We start from the raw sequence: 23,290 nt of genomic DNA on the forward strand, positions 1-23,290 counted from the left end.
CCTTATTTAAGTTTTTCAGCTCTTGTTTTTAATGTGAACATGCAACTATAAATCTGTGCTGCTTTCAGTGAGGGTGTGAAATAATGCAAGAGAAGTTAAAGGGGAGTTTATGTTGCAAAAATATTTCTGTTATGGAGTTAATTTCATATCATTTTATTCTTCTCAAACTTATAATTTTCTACTGCTCATACATTTTTATGGCCACAAGTGATTGTTAGCATCATCTAGGCTGACATGCAGCATAGCAAGGGCCAGAGAAGTTCATCCAGTAATTCTTGCATTGATCCCAACAATTTACATTTGGATTAGAGTATATCTTCTACAAAGATAACCAGTCTTCATTTTAAAACTTAAAAGCAATGAAAAAAAATTCTGCTACACCTCCTGGAAATCTGTCTGAATACTTAATTAAATGTTAAAAATCCACAATTTATTTCCAATGTGAATTTAATTTTGTGTTAACCTTAGCCACTGGGTATCTTTGCCACAGTGGAGGTCTCCAGTCATTCTCACATTTCCCAGTGCCTAGGAGTTAAGAGCCTGGCAGTCAGGAATTTCTTGTTAAATATTTTTATCACTCAGAGGTGTTGATTCACTAGGGAATTAGGCATGATTCATGGCCAAGTACCATCCCTGCAATACCCCATCCTGACAGCTGATCCCTGCAACTCTCCACAATGGGAAGTACACCCAGTGGGAGCACTCAGCAGAAAGGACGGCAGCGAAGTTCCATAAACCAGCCTCATGTCTTGGAATCACACCTCCAAGCTGAGCAGAGGCCCCATCACACAGACAAGCCCACCCTGGCTGCCCTGGAGAGGCAGATTATGGCCATTAGCCCCTGACAACACAGAAGCAAACACAGCATTAAAACATGCTAACACCAAGGATAAACACCAAGGGGCATGGAAAATGTGACCAAAGCAGACCAGATAATTAATTTGTATGTTAGAAGGCCATGGCACAAGACCCAGTGTCCTGCTTGAAGGAAAGGCTACGAGGTAAGCAGGGACTTGCAGCCACATTTGTTATTTACAGCTGAAAAATAATTGGGTACTTACAAGCCAAACACTCAGAAAAGCAAATTTCACCTATTCCATCTTCATATCCTTGCTTAATATATGGGTATTTCATCTGCAAAATTATTTTAGATGCTTCCAAAGTGGCCCTAATGTAGCCAGCACTGCTCATCCTCCCTCCCCACCAGTGTGCCGCGGGGCCTGCTGTGCTACTGTCATGCTATTACCATTCCTCCGAAGCCACAGAAATGCTGGGATGTACCTGATGCATTCAGAAACCCAGCAGGTGCCTTCTGCAGGTACTGTGTGTCCATGCAATGCCAGGAAGCAGTCATAAACTTAACACAGTAGTAAGCTGTGTAATTTTTAGATAACAGCTACTTACATAAGTACAGAAATTGCTACATTTTATATGTACACATTGTTCACCAAGACCCAGTGCATGCAATTAGTATTTAGGAGCAATACATTTTTTTTTTCCCAGCATGCCACTCTGTGATCTGAAAATGCTGGTCGGTTCCTAAGTTACTTTGCATGTGTCAGTGCAATTTCGCCTCAGTCCCAGAAGCTTCTGGAGCACCTAAATAATGTCATGAGGGCCTAATAATTGCGTCCAGAGAGATTCCCATACAATTTTCATCTTTTATTATATGTTTAGCTTATTTAGACGTCAGTATTATTTGGCAAATTGCATCTGGAATAACATGGGGAGGCTGAAGTGTAAAAATACGCTCTTGTGCCTCATGGCAGCCCCGGTGCGAGGTATTATCCTTTAATGCCATGGAAAGGTTCCAGCTACCTGACACGAGGACAGGGTGCAGCGACGCTGACTGAGTAATTTCCTTCCTTAGGCTTTATTTGCAACACCGAGGTGTTTGGGTTGCAAACGGCGACAATTTAATATTTTAAATGGGTGTCGACCCGTTCTCGCTTGGGGAAGGCGAGGCCGTGCGGTTTTGCCTCGCTCGCCTCCCCGGGGGTCGGGCTGAGGCCCCGGGAGAGGCACCGCCGGCTCCCAGCGTCACTCGCCCGGCTTCCCCTGCCCGAGGGGCGACCGACCTGCGGGATGCACAACCCCGGGCACAGGGGGAACGGCTGCGAGCGGGACAGGGCGGGGGACCCAGCCCTGCCCTGGCCAAAGAGCCGGGGAGCGGGAGAGGCGCCGGGGCCGGAGCCGGCGGCGGGGCAGCGGCAGCACGGCCGGGAACGGCCGCCGGGGGGCAGCGCGAGATCGCCCAAGCGCCGCCGCCGCCGCGGCTGGGCCCGCACCGCCCGGCTCCTCTCCGCAGGGCCCGGTGCCTTCCCGCACCGCCCGGCTCCTCTCCGCAGGGCCCGGTGCCTTCCCGCACCGCCCGGCTCCTCTCCGCAGGGCCCGGTGCCTTCCCGCACCGCCCGGCTCCTCTCCGCAGGGCCCGGTGCCTGCCCGCACCGCCCGGTGTCTGCCCGCAGCGCCCGGCTCCTCTTCGCAGGGCCCGGTGTCTGCCCGCAGCGCCCGGCTCCTCTTCGCAGGGCCCGGTGTCTGCCCGCAGCGCCCGGCTCCGCACAGCAGGGCCCGGTGCCTGCCCGCACCGCCCGCGCCCGTCCCCGCCAGTGCCCGCACCGAGCAGGCGGCTGCCTCTTCTGCCAGGCAGCCTGCGACAGGATGAGAGAAACATCGCCTGGGGAGGGTTAGTTTGGACACTAGGAGAAATTTCTTCACAGAAAAGGTCAGTAGACCTTTTCTGCGTGGACACTGGAACAGGCTGCCCGGGGATGTGGTGGAGTGACCGCCCCTGTAGGTGTTTAAGGAAAAGACTGGACGTGGCACTCAGTGCCACGGTCCAGTTTGGTGTTCGGTAACAGGTTGGATTCGATAATCTTGGCGATCTTTTCCATCGTAATTGACTCCGTGCTTCTGCTCCCGCGGGGCAAGGCCCAGCAGAAGGCGGCCCCGGCGCCCTCTCCCTCAGCCGCCGGCCCGGCCCGAAGCCCGCGTCCCCAAGCGAGAGGCCGCACGGGGTATTTATTTAAGGAGATTTCACCCAGGAGCTGCTGATCAAAGCTAATGCAAAATAAATGTCTCTCTTTAATAGCCTGATTCCTCGAAGCCCTTGACACTGGAAATTGGGATTTCCCCGTGCCATTAGCGCTTAGCAGTAGGCGCTCCAGCCCAGCCAAGAACAAGGGATTAAGAGGTATTTGTCTAAACTAATTTCTCTCTCTATACCAAGTCTATAGAGACTGGTGTTACTCTGCTGGAATTGTGCAACACGGCTAATTGGCTACAAATTTAACAGTGGCAGGGCTCCCACGGCAGGCTGCCGCCGGTTCATTACCGCCGCTCCCCTCGGAACGCGGGGCACCTGGGCCGGCCCGGCCCTGCCCTGGGAACGAGCGCCCTGGCACGGCCCGGGCTCCGGCCCTGCGGAGGGCAGAGGCCTGCCGTGCCTCCCTGGGGAGCCAGGCTGCCTCGTGCAAAACACAGTCCAACCATTAAAATCGTCATCATCCTGGAAAGGGGGATAGGTGTAGCACAGGGTCTGCAAACTTTTATTTTGGTGATTTTTATTCAGGATGGATGTTGACTTTTTTTGCACAGATATTGTGTCACTAATCATCTCTCTTCCACTAAAAGGGGGACAAACACTTGTAATATTTGGCTGTGATTCCTTGAAATTCCTCCCTCCAGGCTGTTTTGCACCTTGACTCCACTGTTTGCTTCTTTACTACTTGACCACAAGCTAAAGCAGAAAGTAATTGAGTTTATATTGTGCATACATCTGACCAAAGGGTCATTAAGGTACACAGATTTTTGGTTTATTGTAGGGTTCCTACAATAATCTGGAACTAAGGAAGAAATTGTAGGAAAGACCACAGCCTACATCACTGCTACTGGAGAATGATTCCATGACAACCAGGAGTTTATTTGTCTACCCCAAACTGCACCCCCTTACCCACAGTAGCACCACTAGACTATGGCTTGTCTTAGGAGGGGAGGCAGAATTCTCCCAGCAGGACTGTTTAGTAGGCTGAAATGAACTTTTCCACTCCCAAAGGTGCTGATGAAAATCTGAATAGCTGTATGAGTCAGTCAGGACCTTAATAACCTAGTCTTTCAGAGCTAACTTCCTGAGATGAAGCACTGCATCACTGTTGCCTTGAACAGAAAGGTCATCCTGAAGTTTTGATGTAATCCACCTCAGTGGCCCAGGAGCCCAGGGAGCTGGCAAATAAAAGACAGTAAAACAATAGTTTCCCAACACCAGTTCAGATAACATTTTCAGACACTAGATTCACAAACCCAGTTGGTTTCTGCCTGAGTAATTTTGCCTCTCATCATTCAAGGTCTGTGATTTGTCTGTTGAGTTCAGCATCTTATAACACCTATTCCATATGGTTATGAAACTCCAGCAGCATCTTATCCAGCCATGCCAAACTATCAGGACACTATTGCAAGAGTAATTGTTTAAAAAACTCTGCAACACTGTTTGTTGAATCTTGGCATGTGCTGCTGGGTACAGTTATCCTATACTGAGAAAAGCCCATGAAAATGAAATTCCATCTTTAGTGAGACAGATGGGAAACATCCAGAATTTCAGCAGAAGCAGAGTTTTACTGAAGGAAGACATAGATCTCCAGCCACTCACTGAGTTGATCTAAAAAGCCACAGGAACCAAAGCCAGGCTGGCAGTGTTTGCCCTCCCTCTTTCTAATGTACATCCTGATGAAAAGTTAACAAGTGGTGTCTGTTGATGTGGAACACACTATCATCCTGCAGCAACACAAACGTAGCATCAATTTTAATCTCAGTCTACAAGGTAACAATAAACTACTGGCCAAGAATCAAACTAATAATGTCAGTCCACGAACACACAGAAACAATTGTGTTAAAAATCTAACATGTAAGGTGTTGTTAATCAAACCTTTCAAGGTAGATCTCTCTCATGGCCTTAACCAAAGTGCTTTCTGAGATGTGCACAGAGAATTTAGTGATAACACCTTCAGCATGAGGTAACAATGGCATACAGAAGAAGGCATGAAATAAGATGATTATTCAAGATGTTCCACTTCTGTACAAGACATAAGTAAAATATCATCATGCCAGAAGCAGAGGTTGTCTGCTGAGGCAGTAAGTACCCCCTGATAACTTCATCCAGCAGCCAGAGGCCAAGCTGCCTAGCCCCCTCTCATTAAGGAGAAGTGCTCCATTCAATGAGGCACTTCAACAGTGGTCTACCTTTGAACGTGCAAATACCCCCATTAAATGTGGTGGATCAGGGCCAAAACTAATTAATTTAGTGATGCTTTGCATCAAAATCTCACTTGCAATACATAGCACTCACAATCAGAAAGGCAGGGGATTAATTAAACTATTTAGAAAGCTGAGCAGGTTAGGACTGGGTTAGGACTAAAGAGCATAATGATATCCTTAGTGGAAGCCAGAAAAGCAAATGATCGCTGTGAAACTGATAGGAATTTGCTGAGGATTTATTTCTGTTTAGGGTTTTTTGTGAGATGAATGAATTGGGACTGGCAAGGCAACCAATTTTGGGTCCAAGAGGCCATGCACTTTTATTCAGATTACTTCTTTCAGCCTGCCCCTACCAACCAGGCTCAACCCAAACTGTATCATGATCAGCAGCTTCATATTACTTCCAGGTATCAAAACAGGCCATGGAATGCGTTTATCACTTAGGATTTGCCAAAACAAAAAAAAACCAAAAAAACACAAAAAAAAAAAAAAGGGAATGAAAGGGAAAAAAAAGCAAAGTAGATTTTGTAGATTTTCAGACATGTCTTAAATGTGAACTTAGATGCATTCAGACCATGGCTTCAGTGTACCTAGCTTAACAAGCAGGCTGAACAAAAAACGTGGGTTTGACAATATGCTGTACTGCAGTGGAAAAAACAGATTTTGATGGATTACACTTACGAACAGAACAAGAAAAAAAAAATTAGTCAAATAGAGTTACTGGAACAATATTTGAGAAAGCAGAACAGTAATTGCAGCACTGCAGGCTCTCTGGCTGAGACTAATTCTCTAAGGTCCCTTGGAGTCTTATCAGCAGCCCCACCATGACATCCTCCCTGATGTCAATTGAAGGGTGATCCTTTGCACCTGCTGAGGATTTGCCCTTTAAATTCACCCAGCTTGTATCAGGTGACCTCTTACAACCTTTCTGCAACACTGCAAAATCTTTAATGGTTTGGTGCTGCTCAAAACCATTCCATTTTGTAGGAAGAAAGTAAGCAGTGTTTCACCTGCCTGGGAAGACCCTTCCCTTCGAGCTGATTAAGGAGGAAATACTGTCACAACCTCAGTTCTTCTGATGTGACAGTCAGTAATGAATGGCTGAGGTGACTGATCTTGGCATTCAATGCCCAGTCTATTTCCCATGGCTGTTTCCTGTGACTATAGGAAATTATGGGCATGTCATAGTTTAGGAATAGTATTCCCCAATTTAATGTTCCCACTGTGCACCACTCACTCACTTTACAGTCATCCCCCACAGCCCTTCAGAGGGATGGAGAGGAGAACTGGAGGAACAAAAAGGTGAAGATCACAGGTTGAGGTAAGAACAATTTACTAGAAACAACAAAGAAATAAGAAAACTACAACAACAACAATAGTAACAAGAGTATTCAGGATAGGTGAACCATTCACATGTGATTGTGCAAGGATTCACCTCTGATTGCTCAAAGTACAGCTGGGTGCTGTAAAAATTACCCCTGTCCTGGCCAGAACCAGGAAAGAGGCAAAGAAATGAAAGACTCATGACAGTCAATGATGAACACTCCAGAGTGAGAGCAACATTAAACCAGCATGTCCATATATGATGTTTATTAGCACATACATGTTTATGTAAGGTTCTGTTCTCTATAAAGTGGCAATCAAGAACTGAACAACTATGGGTTTGGATTATTTTTTCCTATCAGAAAATACATTTTGTCTGTATATGAACATTGCATGGACCCTTTTGAAAAAAAATCTGAAGAGACTTATCAGCATCTTTGCAAAAACAAGTCCAAATTCCTTTTAATTTTAAAATATAATAAACTTTCCCTGTTCAGACAGGTGAGTCTCTCTGAAACAACTATGCACAGTCCTGTTTAGGAAGTTACAGAGTTTGATAAACTTATAGAACAGTAGAAAACAATCCAGACTGAACCCAAGTTTTTGACATTACACTTGGGAAATTACTACCTTTGCAAACATTAACATCTCCATGCCTAAGCCCTCAGTTCCAACAGTCCTGTACGTTCATGCATGGAAGAACCCGTAAGAACACTGACATGCCAGAATGTTTGCAGGATCACTGCCCGTGAAAGGTTATTCACAGACACAGTCTCAGGCAAAATCATGCCCTCAGAGTTATTACAACCCTGCCAAAGCCATGGAAAGCCAACAGTTTTCTACTGTGTGAAGAACAATACAGCTATTCTGGACAAGATTTATTCTGAAAAAGTAGAGGTTGAGGATAGTCATAATTTTCTTTTCAGAGCCCCGAAGGCTGCTGTGCCTGACCATGAAGGTTGCCACAGAATGTATCAACCCACCGGAAAAGCTAAAGGCAGAGAAATCAGAAGCTGAAGGTGAAAGTGCAAACTTTTCCTTCTGTGTGCCCCACTCCATATAATCCATGGATTGTTTCCTTTGCAATGTTTTCTTCACCGCAGATTAAAATAAGAATCCTGGAATCACTGGACTTACAAGCCAGCAAAAGCACTTGATACTGCACTGCAGCCACAGAGGAGTCCAAAGCAGCCATGTCTGTCTATGTCCTGGGCAGTGATTGTGCTTCTGGGCTGCAGAACCCTCTGTGAAGGTCTGCAGGGAGGGCACATGTCTGGGCAGGGGGGTGTCACACACTGTTTGTTTATCACTGATTTTCCCCAGCAATGGTGATAGCTCCACAGCACCTCAACATCCAGTGATAAAGACCTTGTTTTCTCCTTCTGGAAATTACCAGCCAGAGGGATGTGGACCCAAATCAGCAGCTGCACTTCAAGGTGTCAGAGACCTGAGAGCAAGGACCTTCCTGTGTAGGTTCTCACCTTGGGGAATTAAGAGTCATTTTAGGCAGAACAAAAGTTCTTGGTTTCTCACCTCAGCTCACTCTCCAGTTGACATGATGTACATTTCTCCTGACATCTACATCTACCCTGATCTTCCCCAGCTCCCTGCCCTCAGCATTCTGTAAACCTTCTTTAATGTCCTGCCTGGCACTGCAGGCTTACCTCCTGTCTTCTCTGACAGCATGAAGCAAGGAGCACACTGCCCCATGCCCACTTGAAGGAGCAAGACTCAAAAATGAAAAATACAAGGTCACCACAAACCTGCATTGAAAATGTCTCTGTCACACAAGATATGCCAGTCAGAGGTTTTTCATACTGTGTGGGTGACCATACACTGGAACTGATTGCCCAAAGAGGCTGTGGAATCTCCCTCACTGGAGATATTCCAGAACTGACTGGCCACAATCCTGTGCCATGACCCTGCTTGAGCAGAGAGGCTGGACCAGATGATTCACCATGCTCCCTTCCAACCTGACCCATTCTGGGATCCTGTGATTCTGTGAGTAGAAGTCATGTTGCATAGGAAGCACTCTGAGCTCTACAGAAGCTGCAGAGAGGTACAAAGCCTCTTAAATGTGATGGAAAAGAAGACAAAAGCAAAACTCAGGCTAGATATCTGTGATCTAATAAAATCCCACCCATGTCATCAGCTGCATTGAACTTTGCATTGGGAAGTTTCATGCCTGAGCAGTGGATTCCAATTGCAGTGAGATTTTCTCTGCGATCAAGACACTTAAAATATCCACTTTTTAATGTTTTTAGAGTTTCTTATGTTTTGGGTGAAATCTCAAACATAGATGACACAATAATTGCAGGCAAAAATACATGTTGAGTCCTTTGAGAGGAACAGGGCTGTATCCATTCCATATGCTAACATAATCAGTGACATCCAGTGTCATTGAAAACTGTTTACATTGTCAGTAATAATTCTGGAAGAAAGAGTTTTTGAGCTGCTTTTTATTGACACATACCTCATTGCAGAAATTAGCACAAATGTAGGTAGTTGACAGAGCCAGCCACAGAGATTTTGTTTTCTCTAAATAAATCTGAATAAACAATAAAAGGTTAAGTGCTCTTTTTTCAAAGCTTGAAACACAAGCAAACAAATTGAAGGTAGAGAACTTAATTATATCAAGCAGAAGCTACTGGCAGTTACACTCATCAGAGCTGAATAATTTTCAATTACTCTGGGAAGAGAGGTCAACAAAATATGTTCCCGAATCTGTCCATTCCTAAACCCAGACCTCCTAATGTTAGAGTGTCCTTAGGGTAATTCAGTGGGGTTTTCTTCCCAGCAAGCACCCTTTTCCCTACTTTGATGTTTCAAGTTCTTTCCTTAGCATAAATATGTGCCTGCCACAGAGAAAGCATTTGAACCCCCACCTGCCAAAAGCCAAACTTCCACTCTGTCACAGCCAAGCATTCAGCCAGAGAGGTGCTACAACATGACAGCTGCTGCTCCAAGTACCTCTCTGAGGTGCTGAGGGTTTTAACCCAGCAAAATGAGGACATGGCCCCATCCCTGAGTGACCTGTGTCCGTGTCAGAGCTTCCCAGCAGTGTCAGCACATCCCAGGTGATGCAGGGGGTTTTCCCAAGAAGGGACTGCAGAGGCTCAACAGGGCTGGCCAGAAGAAAAATCTCTGGAACATATTATGACTGTGACTCCTACCAAGTGATGTCAGGAGTTCTGAGTACAGCATGCTAATTTTGTCATATCTCACCAGCTTTGAGTCTTCATCTCTGCTTCCATCATTTTACTACACTTCTAGCTTCAGAGTTTCTTGCTGCAATTTATCCTTGGTTTTTCTCTCATCAGAGTTTTAGCGGGGAGAGGGTTGTGTGAGTTTTCCTCTCCAAGAGGCATCAGGAACAGAGTTACACTTTGTGTCACAAAGCATCTCCATCACCACAGGAAGGGAAAGGAAAGCTTCTGCTTTGGTATACATCTCACACTCACATACATAACAAACAACATATGCAGGCAGGACGGCAAAATTTCTAGCATATGGAATGAACAAGGAAATTTTCTATGAACTTCTGTTTTCACATACAGCAGCACCTAAGTGTGGCAATTACAGTATCAGGAAAGATGCTCAAATGTTTATTTCTCCATTAGGACTTTACACTGCTATCTGGTCTAAATGGTGCAGTGAATCCCAACAGAAGGAGCTTTTATGGTGATAGTGTCATTTTTGCATCAAATACAAGCTGATGATCTTCAGCTGAAGGAGAAAGCCATTAAAAATTGACTAACCTATTTTTTAGTCAGAAAAGAGGTTTCATTTAAAACCTTTGTGTGAGAGGCAATCCATTTATCCTCAAATACCTGCCCATAAAGTTGCCATTATATGTAGATAGAAGACAAAAGAAGAAAAATAAACCTATTTTCTTATTTCCCACACAATGTGCAAAAACTGTCCACTTCCTATAAAAGAGGGTTTGAACTGGCTAGGAATTTAATGGATTCTGGACAGGAAAACTCCCTCACTCTTAGATTCAATCCTTGGAGGAAGCAATTGTTGTTAGCTTCTCAGTGGGTGAATTTTCTCTTCCTAGACTGGCTTAAATTTCATAGAACCCACCTCAGGCTAGACCTCAAAAGATACCTGGTGAGATCTCTCTTATGAGAATCAGTGGGAGAGTCTTGCTGCAGGATGACAGACCCCATTTGGAGGTCTTGGACTGTCAGGAAAAAGCAATAGAAAGGTATAGGCTTAAAAAGTCTTGCAAGTCTTATAGTGTGTGCCACTGGCAGCTCAGTACACCCTTGTATTTTAGGAGAACGTAAATGCCAGACACTGCTGAGCTGCTTCCATTACCTCATTTTTATAAAGTGGGATAAAACAGTCATAGACATAAGAAAAAACAGTGAAAAAGAAATGGTGATTATGTCATCCCAGTCTTTCAGTTGCTTCTCAATTCCACTTTGGTGTTGCACTCCACTGCTCACCCTCTCAATGCACTCTGCTCTACGATTGTCCTGATGTTACTGTCTTTGCTACCTAGAAAACAAACATGGTTTTACATGGGTGGCTTACAGGTTCTACAAAATGAGTCTCAAATACCTCATCCCCTGGCGGGGTATTCGTCAGTGTACACACATTACGTAGGTACTGCATTGCTGCAATATTTGGGAACTAAAAGCAAGCTAAGAAAAGAGGCAGTAGCTTATTCTTAAAAAGCAACTTTTGGGCCACCACAGCTGTGCTCTTCTCATCCATGTGCCACAGAGAAAGTTCCTGCATAAGTCTCAGCCCCCTTCCATGAAGAGGAAAGGGGAAATCAAAGATGTGGTAAGTAAACTGTTTCTTGCCCCAGTTTTTTGCTGTAACTGTGAGGATTTCCAGGCTCTTGGAGCCTGCTCGGCACCCAGTGTGAAAGGCACATCTTCAGGACTGTTTCTGAGAGGCAGGAAAGGACAGAGGGGCTGTGACTTAGGGGCCAGCACCTCCAACCTCTGTTATCTACCTGCTGGCATTCCATGATTTTTAATACAGTCTTTCACTGTGTTTGGAAGGGCCCCTGATAATCACCCTTAAAGTGATCTCACCATTCTGCTTCAAATCCTTTTTTTCCACTCTCCTGCAAACCATTGCCAGATTTGGGGTGATTGATGATGTCAGTGCAGGAGGTTGTAGCACAACAGAGTGCTACAGGTGTTCCCTGCTCTGGGTGTGGTCTTGCAAAACATTTTAAGGATTATGCACAGCAGACCCCCTGCCTTGTTTCTCAGTGGGTTCTGTACAAATGCATTCAGATCCATGGCTAGGTTCCAAGTAGACTGTGCTAATAAAAAGCAAAAGAAGATGATTTCCTCAGCTCTGTATGTAACATTCAGCAAAAACAACATCAACCAAAAAAAAAAAAATCAGGTCAAATATAAGCAATAAACTCTAGGTCAAATTTAGGTAGTTTTCTTTTATTTCCTTCCATTTTATTGACAATGAACAACACTTAGTGGGTAAACCTAAAAATATACCTCCAGTAACTATTGTTTTGCCTTGGGTATTTATGCAGCATTCCAGCTACAGCATCTAATAGCATTTCTTTTTCCCCACGCTTACAAATACACACTCATACTTAATACATTAGCATTTCCACTATACATTTTTGCAGTGTATCCAGTTAAGCAAATTGCTCAATTAGCTGAATAGGGTTTTTTCTTTTCATTGTGAAAAGACAAGTCTTACCGAACGGAACGGCATTCTCAGTAAGAGGTCAGTTGGGTGTGATTTTTGGAATAAAGGAGAGAGGATGAGTGGGTTGTAAAAGATTTTTTTTAATTGTTCACATTTTATTGCCTTTAAAAGCCAAAGAGAGGGCAAACCAACACACGTCCTGGTTCATGCTGGTATGTAACTGTAGTGTGTTGTAGAGAAAGCCCACCATACTTAGTGGAATTTTCCTGTTACAGTGTGCACCTCATGGACACAGAAAAGATTGTGGGACTGTCAAATACCGAGTGTCAGGGAACAGTATATCCACTCGTTGGTAAAATAAGTCAGTTAATTTGGCAGGTAAGTATTAAGTAATCATATTGTCAGAACAAAGCAAGTGGCTAAGAAAGGAAGACAAAGACGAAAAGGAAAAAATTCAAAGACAAAATAGGAAGGAACCAAAGTGGAGAGGGGGAAGGGAGAGAATGTGTGAGTTTGATGCCCAGGTGATGAGAGAGTAAGCAATGATGATCCCTCTGTTCTGGGTGGTTCCAGGTCTCCTCATCCTACTGTCTCATGTTGGACTCCACTGCTGCTTTTCCACTGTCTGGGAGAATCCAAACATCATTCCACCCCGGTTTTATCACTATGGAATGTAATGGCTGAGAAAAACTTGACCGAGTTAGATATTTTCTAATCCATGTTTTAGAAGATCTTTTTTCAAGAAATGTTACCATCTTCATGCTCTCTATGGATTTTTATCATTTTTTGCCTACTCAAGTCTTAGAAAATATTAGTTTAATTTTTTTAAGTAAATATTGTTCCATCTTGATTTGAGTTTTCCCTTGTTTGGTTTCAACAGTGCAAAATTTCAAATGAGCCAAATGAATTTTTTAAATCTCATTCTGTTTTTCCTGAGGTAAAAATGTCTGATATTTGCCTAGGCAAAGTGTTGCATCACATACTCTATTTATGTTTCAGCATTGCCGTGACTTTTAAAAGCTCACAGCAGGAAATTAAGAAAAGCCTGAACTCATAATTATTAAATAATAATAAAAAATGTACTCTGCTAAGGTTGCATTTATTCAAAATTGTACAATTAATATATCCCCATGTTTCCATTAATATATATTCCGGTGGAGAAATTGATAGGAAATGTGGTCATGGCATGAACTTTACAGCAGATTTGAATAGTCTCTGCTGAGCAGAGTTTAATTGAGCAAAGCAGTTTGGATAAGAAGTACTGTACAAAAATGAGATTATCCATCATGCCCCATGTAAATGATCAATATCCACTCCTTCTATTGACAGAGTTGGAAGGATTCTACTTAACACAATCAGACATCACAGGCAATGGGGAATTTAAATGTCCCTTCCCATGTGGGGCAAATCATCACTCTCTGAAGCTTCCTCCAGCCTTTACCCTCCTTGCTGTGCAGATGAAAACACCTGCAGCTTCTAAAGCCAGCCGAGGGCAACATCACGTAGGGCCCAAATTTCACCTGTTGCTCTGCCCTGTCCTGGAGCTCAGCCATCACACAAGTAAAACCTTCCTGCACAGAACATCGGTGCAGAGCCTTAGCACCATTTGAGACACTGGTGGCAACATAACTTTCCTTGGTTTCTTATTACAATGGTGAATTTGTGGCATCTGTTGTCCTCTGTCTTCACTCATCAACCATAAGTTGTTAGTGCTTGCCTTTATGGTTCTTCAGCATGTAGCTCATCCTTCTGTGCCACACAGGCTCTCTTACTTCACGATTAATTCCTTCCTTCAGTCTGCCAGCAGTGCTATCTGACCACTTTCTCACCTCCAAAGCCAGCCCAAGTTTTACTCCTTGCTCGTAAAGAGCTTTTTCACTGGCTCCTGCAGAGTCACTGTGTTATTTGTCTCTACATGCCCCACAAAAGCTTTGCCAGAAGGGCCCTCAAAGAACAGACCTAGGAGAAGGACTCAGCACACCACAATCTTTGAGTGATGAGAGCCATGCAACTTTTTTTTCTGTGATCATGTGTCTGTTTCAGACAATCCTGTTCTCCTACTTTGACAAACTCCTAGGCAGTTGGCTGCTACCCTCTCAAATATAAATCCTTGGTGGACTCCTGGAGATGCTACTGCAAAAGATACAGCAAACATCTAGAACCCAACTCTGTCTTCTGAATTTATCTTTCTTTACTGAGGACATGGGACAGGTAATGTCCCTGGATGAGGCAGTGCACAGGTCTCAAAAAACACCGGAGCTGAAGGAATAAGTTCTCAGACTTCCACATAATAGTGGGAAGCTTTAATTTTATTTTATTATTTTAAAACACATACCCAACATTGTGAATAACTGGCAAGAAGCAAGGTTTAAAAGGAGAAAAAAGGTTTTCTTAAGCTTTTTACTTAAATTGTGTTTATTGTGCATGGAAACCAAATTCACACAGTGTTTATTTCTTGAAAGCACAGAGAAAAAAAAAATGTGTTGCTGCTGTTGGAGACAAAGGATGAGATGTGCAGGGCTTCCACAGCACCTGACAGAAAAAGTGTCTGATTCAAGTCAAATATAAGCAATAAACTCTAGGTCAGATTTAAGCAGTTTCCTTTTATTTACTTCCATTTTATTGACGGTGAACAAACCTGAAAATATACCTCAGTAACAACTGTTTTGCCTTGAGTATTTATGCAGCATTCCCTGGGTATTTATGCAGGAAAAAGTGTCTGATTCAGGTCACACTGATTCTTTACACACTAGTGTACATTGTAATACAACAAAGCCAGCAGCTCTTCTGCCTTCTCAAAGAGGAGGCACAACACAAAATGCCCCAATCCCCACCCACAACTAAAAGCTTATTGCCAAATATTCACTCAAATTCATGCCTGGAGACTAAATATTCAGGAGATAATGAGCAGAGCCCTGTTACCATAGGAAAACATTCTGGCTATTTAAGTATCATGTGCAAGTTCCTCAGAAAAAACAATTCTAATAATAATTTTGTCTCTGATATTATGAAAATAACCACAGGTTCTTCTTTAAAGCTACAAAAAACAGCCAGCAAAAATTTTATTTCACCAGTCTTCATTGACAGACTCTCTTGTCTGCAGCAATTCAGAACTCTGGCTACTGAAGCTCATTGCTTTTTCTTTGCCTCCCTCAGTGCTGAAGAGATATTTATAACTGTTGCAGTCAGTCTTGAAATAAGTACACAGCACAAGGGTGCTGCATGTTACCAGTCAAGCAGAAGACAAATAAAAAGCAATGAAAAGACATGATATAGATACAGGGGGGATTGTGACTACCAAAGAGCTAATGGTTTTGTGATGGTAAGAACTGACTTAGAAGAATACCCAGTATTAGTAATGGTTTTGTTGAAAAATCTCTTCACACCATTAAAGTATTATGCTGTTCTTTATCACACTTTCCCTGCTTCTTCTTTTCTTTGCTAGTTGCTTGGGCTTTTTTATACTCTTTCTTTAAATCTCCCCTACTGGATTGAATAGCATTGAGCTGCCTTTGCCGTACAAAATCACAGATCAGTAAATTTTTGTTTCATTCTAGACATAATTTGAGACAATCAAATTTGAATGGCAATTTTGTGTTCACATTATTTATTTATTAACAGTCTTCGAAATACAGGGGAAAAGGAAAATACAAAACCCATTATACGCAGGAAATGAACAAAAAAGTGGGGGAAAAGAAAGAACAAAAAAGGGAAAATAAAGAAAATAAAAGAAGTATTTTTCTCTCTGTTTTTTCTTCTAGAAGATGAAAACCTACTGAGCCACTCCCTTGCATGGCTATGCTCAGTACAAGAGGCTGAAAGGATTCCAGCAGGACACCACTCACAGAGCTCTCACCATCTGTCCTGAGCAGCTCCAATTTAAATTACAGCTGCCTCAGGTCCGTGTATCCCTGACCAGCTGAGAGGCACTGGAGTACACCAGCGTGTCCTGTGTGCTTTGCACCCCAAGGAGAGGAGGCTGGTGCAAACCAGCCACATCAGCCCTGTACCTGCAGCCCCTTGTCCCCCTTTGCATCCTCTCAGCCAAGAGATTGGATGCCAGGATACACACGGCATCTCTGCTAGCTCAAAAGCACAGAGGGAGAAGAGTATGGGACAAATCTGAGCTGCTCCAAAGCCACAAGCTCTGATCCTGGGCTAGGTGAGAATTTTTCACAGGTAACAGGACTGGGAGCTGCCTCGAGCCCCAGAGAAGGAAAAGGACACTCACTTTTTTTTGGACTTTGCCCAAAGTATTTATTTCATTATTTGACATTGATTTTGCTGGATAAGTAACCAAAGTCCAGGATCAGAAGAGCAGATGCATCTTCAGAAGTGTCAGACTGCACTGTGACACCAGAATCAGCTGGGCAAAATTGGTGCATTTCACAACTGCTTTCTATTGCTAGCCCATCACTACAGTCCTGCATTTAAAAAATCACTTCAAATGAAGGAAAGGGAAAATATATTCTTCTTTCTCATGGCTAGATTGTCCTCCTTCCTTCCCTTCACAAGAAATATTTTTAATTTAAATGTAAAAGCAAGTTATGGGTATTTATCTCTTTGTAGAAATAAAACTCAATTTTGCTGTAGGGTGATCTTTACTTTTAAATATATTTCAGTAGTGTTCATTTATATAATGACAGCCATACCTCCTTCATGCATGACTTAGCTTGCTTTCTGTATCTTCTCGTCAGATGAGCTCAAGGGCTGCAGAAGAGGTTCCCAAATTACATTTCCCTCAGCCATATTTCAGTATACAAGTAAATGTCCAATTTCTACACATTCTGAGCACTGAGTTGCAGCCCCCTAGGACTACCCCCTCCTTCAATCTGAAAATCAAGACCTAAGACTCAAAAAGAAAGCCCATACTGAAGGCTCCTTCAGTGAAGGTTTTATGCCTGAATCAGTAACCTGCTCAGGAGGCTTGCCAGCTTTTCCCAGTAATAACACTTCACATTAATTATTTGAGCTCAGATGCAGCATTTGCAGAAGAAAAACATTCTGCAGTTTACCATTCTGGAAAGATGTGATTGTTGTGTTGTCAATAATGAGAAAGATTACAGAGTAGGCGAATTTGTTACATATATGTAAGGCCCATGAAATACATCTCTCTATGAATCTTTAAATATTATCAGCCTACAGTAATTGTTACTTACACTCCACCCACTTCAGCCTTCTTTCCTTCCTTCCTTTCCTCTGAAGAATAATTTGACAGTTGCATTCTTTGAGAAAGTTGAACTACAAAATTATTTCTAGGTCTAACAGGGACACAAGTATGCCAGTGTAAGTACAGTTACAAAAATGTGGACGAATTTGAAACCTTCTCTTGGAGGTTAGGTTTCTTGCCTTTCGTTCCTTTTTACTTATACAATTTTTTCCCTTAAACTGCTAGGAAACACTAACAAATGGTCCTTAAGAAAAACAAAAGAAGTGGCCAAGCTCAGGGGAGCAGGGCATCTGGTTGCACCTCTCTTATCCGGGAGTTTCTCTCGGAGGGGCAGAGGTACCAGGACAATTGGGCTGACAAAAGATGAGGCTGAGGCAGTTGCTGGCTTGCTCTTTCTTGCTCTCTGTCTGTCTCTTGCTCGCTCTCGGCTTTGGAGGAGGATGGTTGGAGCTGCTCCCTTGGGAAGGGAATTCGCTGCTGCCGCTGGAGCCCAGCCTAGAGCTGCTTCTTCTGCCATGGGGTGAGCCTCTGCTTGTGAGAGCAGCCACTGAACAGGGACCTCATTAACACCCACCTCCCTAAGAGAGGGATCTATCACCATCTGCTTGGGTGCCCAGGATCATGAGCTCGCCTCTCCCTGCCCTGCTGGGAGCAGGGCTACCGCTGCTCTGCCCCGCTGCTTCTTCGGCACTGCAGTGAGTTGTCGCTGCACTGTAGCCCAGCACGCCCTGCCTGCCGAGACATCCTGCCTTCCCAGCTTGCTGCTTCTGAGAGTCATCCTGCAGCACCAGGATCGCGTGCCTCAGGGTTTGTGAAGCAAAGCCTCTCTCGTCTCCTCCATCCCTTCCCGTCTGGGCCCGGCCGCCATTGCCGCGTGCTCCCCGGGCCCGCAGCACAGCGCCCCCTGCAGCCGCGGGGGAATCCCCGCCTGCCCGGCCCACCGGGAGCAGCAGCGCCCCTGCTGGCCGCGCCCGGAACTGCACCGAGGGAAGGCGCCGAGCCGAGAGAGGCTGGGAGCGAGTTTGTGTGCTGCGTGTTGGGTTTGTGTTGGGTTTGTGTTGGGTTTGTGTGCTGTGTGTTGGGTTTGTGTTGGGTTTGTGTTGGGTTTGTGTGCTGTGTGTTGGGTTTGTGTTGGGTTTGTGTGCTGCGTGTTGGGTTTGTGTTGGGTTTGTGTTGGGTTTGTGTGCTGTGTGTTGGGTTTGTGTTGGGTTTGTGTTGGGTTTGTGTTCTTTGTGTTGGGTTTGTGTTGGGTTTGTGTTGGGTTTGTGTGCTGTGTGTTGGGTTTGTGTTGGGTTTGTGTTCTGCGTGTTGGGTTTGTGTTGGGTTTGTGTTGGGTTTGTGTGCTGTGTGTTGGGTTTGTGTTGGGTTTGTGTGCTGTGTGTTGGGTTTGTGTTGGGTTTGTGTGCTGCGTGTTGGGTTTGTGTGCTGCGTGTTGGGTTTGTGTTGGGTTTGTGTTGGGTTTGTGTTGGGTTTGTGTTGGGTTTGTGTGCTGTGTGTTGGGTTTGTGTTGGGTTTGTGTGCTGTGTGTTGGGTTTGTGTTGGGTTTGTGTTGGGTTTGTGTGCTGTGTGTTGGGTTTGTGTTGGGTTTGTGTTGGGTTTGTGTTCTGTGTGTTGGGTTTGTGTTGGGTTTGTGTTGGGTTTGTGTGCTGCGTGTTGGGTTTGTGTTGGGTTTGTGTTGGGTTTGTGTGCTGCGTGTTGGGTTTGTGTTGGGTTTGTGTGCTGTGTGTTGGGTTTGCGTTGGGTTTGTGTTGGGTTTGTGTGCTGCGTGTTGGGTTTGTGTGCTGCGTGTTGGGTTTGTGTTGGGTTTGTGTTGGGTTTGTGTGCTGCGTGTTGGGTTTGTGTTGGGTTTGTGTTGGGTTTGTGTGCTGCGTGTTGGGTGTGTGTTCTGTGTGTTGGGTTTGTGTTGGGTTTGTGTGCTGTGTGTTGGGTTTGTGTTGGGTTTGTGTTGGGTTTGTGTGCTGTGTGTTGGGTTTGTGTTGGGTTTGTGTTGGGTTTGTGTGCTGTGTGTTGGGTTTGTGTTGGGTTTGTGTTGGGTTTGTGTGCTGCGTGTTGGGTTTGTGTTGGGTTTGTGTGCTGTGTGTTGGGTTTGTGTTGGGTTTGTGTTGGGTTTGTGTGCTGTGTGTTGGGTTTGTGTTGGGTTTGTGTGCTGCGTGTTGGGTTTGTGTTGGGTTTGTGTGCTGTGTGTTGGGTTTGTGTTGAGTTTGTGTTGGGTTTGTTTGCTGCGTGTTGGGTTTGTGTTGGGTTTGTGTTGGGTTTGTGTGCTGCGTGTTGGGTTTGTGTTGGGTTTGTGTTGGGTTTGTGTTGGGTTTGTGTTCTGTGTGTTGGGTTTGTGTGCTGCGTGTTGGGTTTGTGTGCTGTGTGTTGGGTTTGTGTTGGGTTTGTGTTGGGTTTGTGTGCTGTGTGTTGGGTTTGTGTTGGGTTTGTGTTGGGTTTGTGTGCTGCGTGTTGGGTTTGTGTTGGGTTTGTGTGCTGCGTGTTGGGTTTGTGTTGGGTTTGTGTTGGGTTTGTGTGCTGTGTATTGGATTTGTGTTCTGTGTGTTGGGTTTGTGTTCTTTGTGTTGGGTTTGTGGTTTTTGTGTTGGATTTGTGTTCTGTGTGTTGGGTTTGTGCTGGGTTTGTGTGGTGTGTGTTGGGTTTGTGTTCTGTATATTATTAATGCTGCAGCTTTTGCTTGTTTGTTTGCTTTATTGTACATACCAGTAAAGAATTGCTATTCCTATTCCCACATCTTTGCCTGAGAGCCCCTTAATTTCAAAATTATAATAATAATTCGGCAGGAGGGGGTTTAAATTCTCCATTCCAAGGGAGGCTACTGCCTTCCTTTGCAGACACCTGTCTTTAAAACCAAGACACTCTCATCCACATGAAAGCAAAAATTAGGATGTACTGTACAGGTGAGATGGTCTGTGGAAACCTAAGGATGTGGTGGAATAGGAAAAGGCAGAAGGAATTAAACCCTCACCCCCTACTGCAGACCGAGAGCTATCCCCACTAGCATTGTGAAATGGAATTTATAGCTAAAATCAGGAAAATAGATGCAAGCATTAGGATCACAGGTGCTCCTTCACTGACAACCTATTATAAAGCTCCAACTGTGTCCAAAGTTACAAAGCAATTTCATAGTTATATTTATCAGGATGAAAAATGTGCAAATCCACTTCTCTAGCTTTTTTTTTTTCCTTGATATGTCATTGTTAAAAGATTCCTGCTGCACCTAGCAAGGCTTCCCCAGATGTTGATCCAGCGCTGCAGCGAATGGCAAATGTAGAGCCCACACACAGGAAAGAGGCACACAAGCCCTGCAGCAAGGGGAAGGAGGAGGCTCCTGCCAGCCCCTAAGAGGGGAACAAGGCAGAGCACTCATTCACACAGCTCCCAGGGGTAAACAGAGGCCAAAGAAACCCCAGCAAGTGAATGTAAACTTTTACAAAATGCACAGAACAAGATATAGAGGCCAAGAAAATAAAAGGACATTTTCAGTAGATATATTCTGAGTGAAGGGGGTGAAAGAAGGGTGTTTGGGAATGGTGAATAAGCAGCCTTCCAGGCTGACAGCCATATGAGCCTCCAGCCAGTGCAGGATGCAGTCATCAACAGAGCTGGAGAAACTGCAAAAGTCACAAATTCTCCACCTTATGGCATCTGTGTGTTAAGTGCAAAATTCAGCTCTTTCTGGGGACATTTATGGAAATGAAATCAGGGGTATTAAAATGATGTCATCAAAATCACATCATGCATTACAGGCGAAAAGGAAACCTTTTGTACTGTACATGCAAACAGATAAGAGTGTCTTACCTACAGCTCATACACACAGTGTTTATAGAAATCAACCTTTGCTGAAAACAACTGGAAACTCCTTACTTATGACCAAACAGGCTTGGCTTACTCAAATGCCATTCTGTGAATCCAAACATTATTTTTCTTCTAAATTACAGATTAATTATTTTTAAAGTAAATGAAAATTTAAACAACTGAGAAAATAAAGGAATCTGCTTAACAGTATCTGCCCAAGCACTCTGGAGGAAACTCCTGCAAAAGGGACAGGAATGTCCAGAAGGAGATGGGAACCATGATTCACCACCCTACCAAAAAAAAGAAAAAAAAAAACAACAACAACAAAAAAAAAACCACACCACCATAGGGAATTTGCATGGCACATGAACAGCACACAAAATTAAGGGTCGTGAAGACAGGGTTTTAGCAGGGCATAACCAGGAGAAGGCATTCCCAAACTCTTATCAGCTCCCCAGGGGCTGATGGGGGTCTGTTTAAAGGCAGTATAATGGTGCTTTCAAAGATCTTACAAAAAATATATGTATAGCAGTCAGGACCCAGCAGGGGAAAGAAAAATGTCATGAGAATAAGAGCCCTAAGGGAGTTCTGAAAAGGTTGCTGCAACCCATGAAACCACAGAGGTGGCTGAAACTAAGCCTGGAGGCACGGTCTCACCTACAAGGATATTGTGAAAAATTGGAGATTGGATTACAAATCTATTTTATCTCTATTCTGTTTTTCCCATTTCCGTATGTTTCTCTATTTCTTTATGTTGCTTACTATACTTTAATATTATAATGGAGTCTGGATTTTAAAATTCTTTTCCTCCTCTTCAGAGAATTCACCATCAGGTGAAGGTACAGCCAGATCCTCCTCAATGCCCTGAACCTCTCAGGGTCTCACAAGCCCATAGTGACAAGCACCAGTAGAGCCAAGCCCTCCTCAACATTTAGCACTAATGAATTATGACACCAAATAAATACATGTGAGTACCACCTTACATCATACTTAACATAAAGGCAGAAAACAGGAATGTCTCTTGCGTTAGGACCTTGTGTCGGAAGAACAAGAGGTGATGTACAGAAGACACAACTCAAATGAGCTGAGAAAAGTTAATGTCGTTCTGCAGATCTCAGCAGGCTGGGATAAGTGACCTGAGGACACTCATGGGGAGCAATGGGAGCTGGAGAGAAGACAGCAGTGGTTGTCCCCTGTCAGCACAGGTGAAGCTGCACCTCAGATCCCGTGCTCACTTTTGGGCAACTCCCTACAGGAAGAATATTGCTGTGCTGGAGTGGGTCCAGAGAAGGGCACGGAGCTGGTGAAGGGTCTGGAGCACAGGTCTGAGGAGGAGCAGCTGAGGGAACTGGGAGTGTTTAGCCTGGGAAAAAGGAGGCTCAGGGATGACCTTACTGCTCTCTCCAACTCCCTGAAAGGAGGCTGTGGTGAGGTGAGGGCCAGTATCTTCTCCCAGGTAACAAGAGACAAGAGGAAATTACCAAATGTTGCACCAGGGGAGGTTTAGATTGGATACTGGGGAAAACATCTTCATGGAAAGGGTTGTGAAGCACTGAAATAAGCTGCCCAGGTAAGTGGTTGTGTTGACATCCCCAGAGGTGTTTACAGGACCTGTAGGTGTGGTGATGAGGACAGGGGTTCGTGGTGGACCTGGCAGAGTTAGTTTAATGGTTGGACTCAATAGTCTTAAGGGTCTTTTCCAACCTAAATGAGTCTATGATTCCATGATGGCAAGTGGGAGTGAAATAAATGGGGCAGCAGAAGTGACTGGGAGGTGCTGGGGAGGAGTTAATCAATTGCACACCAAGGACAAGGGTTGGGGCTCTGCCAAGCCCAGGTGCTCAAAGTGCCCCATGGAGAAAAAGGCACATCCAGCCACAACAGCTCCCCTCTGAGCGCTAAGGCATGAAAACATCTGGGCCCAGATTCTTTCCTGAGCCAACTCCACAAAGATACCAGAAATTATGCAAGTTGAGATGCATGTCTCTTACGAAAATGATGCAATAATCAGTGTCTACAGTTCGATTATGAGATAATTAATTTTAATTGCATATTACATTCTCATTGAATTAAAAGATTTGAAGACTTTGACTATTTTTATATTCCCCTTGC

The 23,290-nt window shown here is 44.3% G+C and overlaps 2 long non-coding RNA genes across 16 annotated transcripts in view; one reads left to right on the forward strand and one right to left on the reverse strand.

The window, feature by feature from the left end:
- The window catches only part of LOC135293364 (uncharacterized), a 34,574-nt gene extending 31,208 nt beyond the window's left edge, over positions 1–3,366 (reverse strand). For 7 of the 8 annotated variants that reach the window (XR_010355454.1, XR_010355459.1, XR_010355456.1 and 4 more), the window contains exon 1: positions 1,819–1,970. This is a non-coding gene — a long non-coding RNA (uncharacterized LOC135293364). Of the gene's footprint in view, positions 1–1,818; positions 1,971–3,334 lie in introns of those variants that run through there. The other variant, XR_010355458.1, reaches the window with a different exon arrangement.
- LOC135293365 (uncharacterized) lies at positions 1,785–17,749 on the forward strand. Of its 8 annotated transcripts, XR_010355463.1 has the most exons (6): positions 2,602–2,725; positions 3,092–3,193; positions 6,499–6,571; positions 7,500–11,370; positions 12,492–12,594; positions 15,978–17,749. It is a non-coding gene; the product is annotated as an uncharacterized LOC135293365 (long non-coding RNA). The 8 variants fall into 8 exon arrangements; XR_010355461.1 differs by having other exon boundaries at positions 7,500–12,594; XR_010355462.1 differs by having other exon boundaries at positions 12,492–17,749.
- The last annotated feature ends 5,541 nt before the right edge of the window (positions 17,750–23,290 follow it).

This window comes from Passer domesticus, chromosome 2 (assembly GCF_036417665.1).
Source record: "Passer domesticus isolate bPasDom1 chromosome 2, bPasDom1.hap1, whole genome shotgun sequence".
Classification (NCBI taxonomy): Eukaryota; Metazoa; Chordata; class Aves; order Passeriformes; family Passeridae; genus Passer; species Passer domesticus.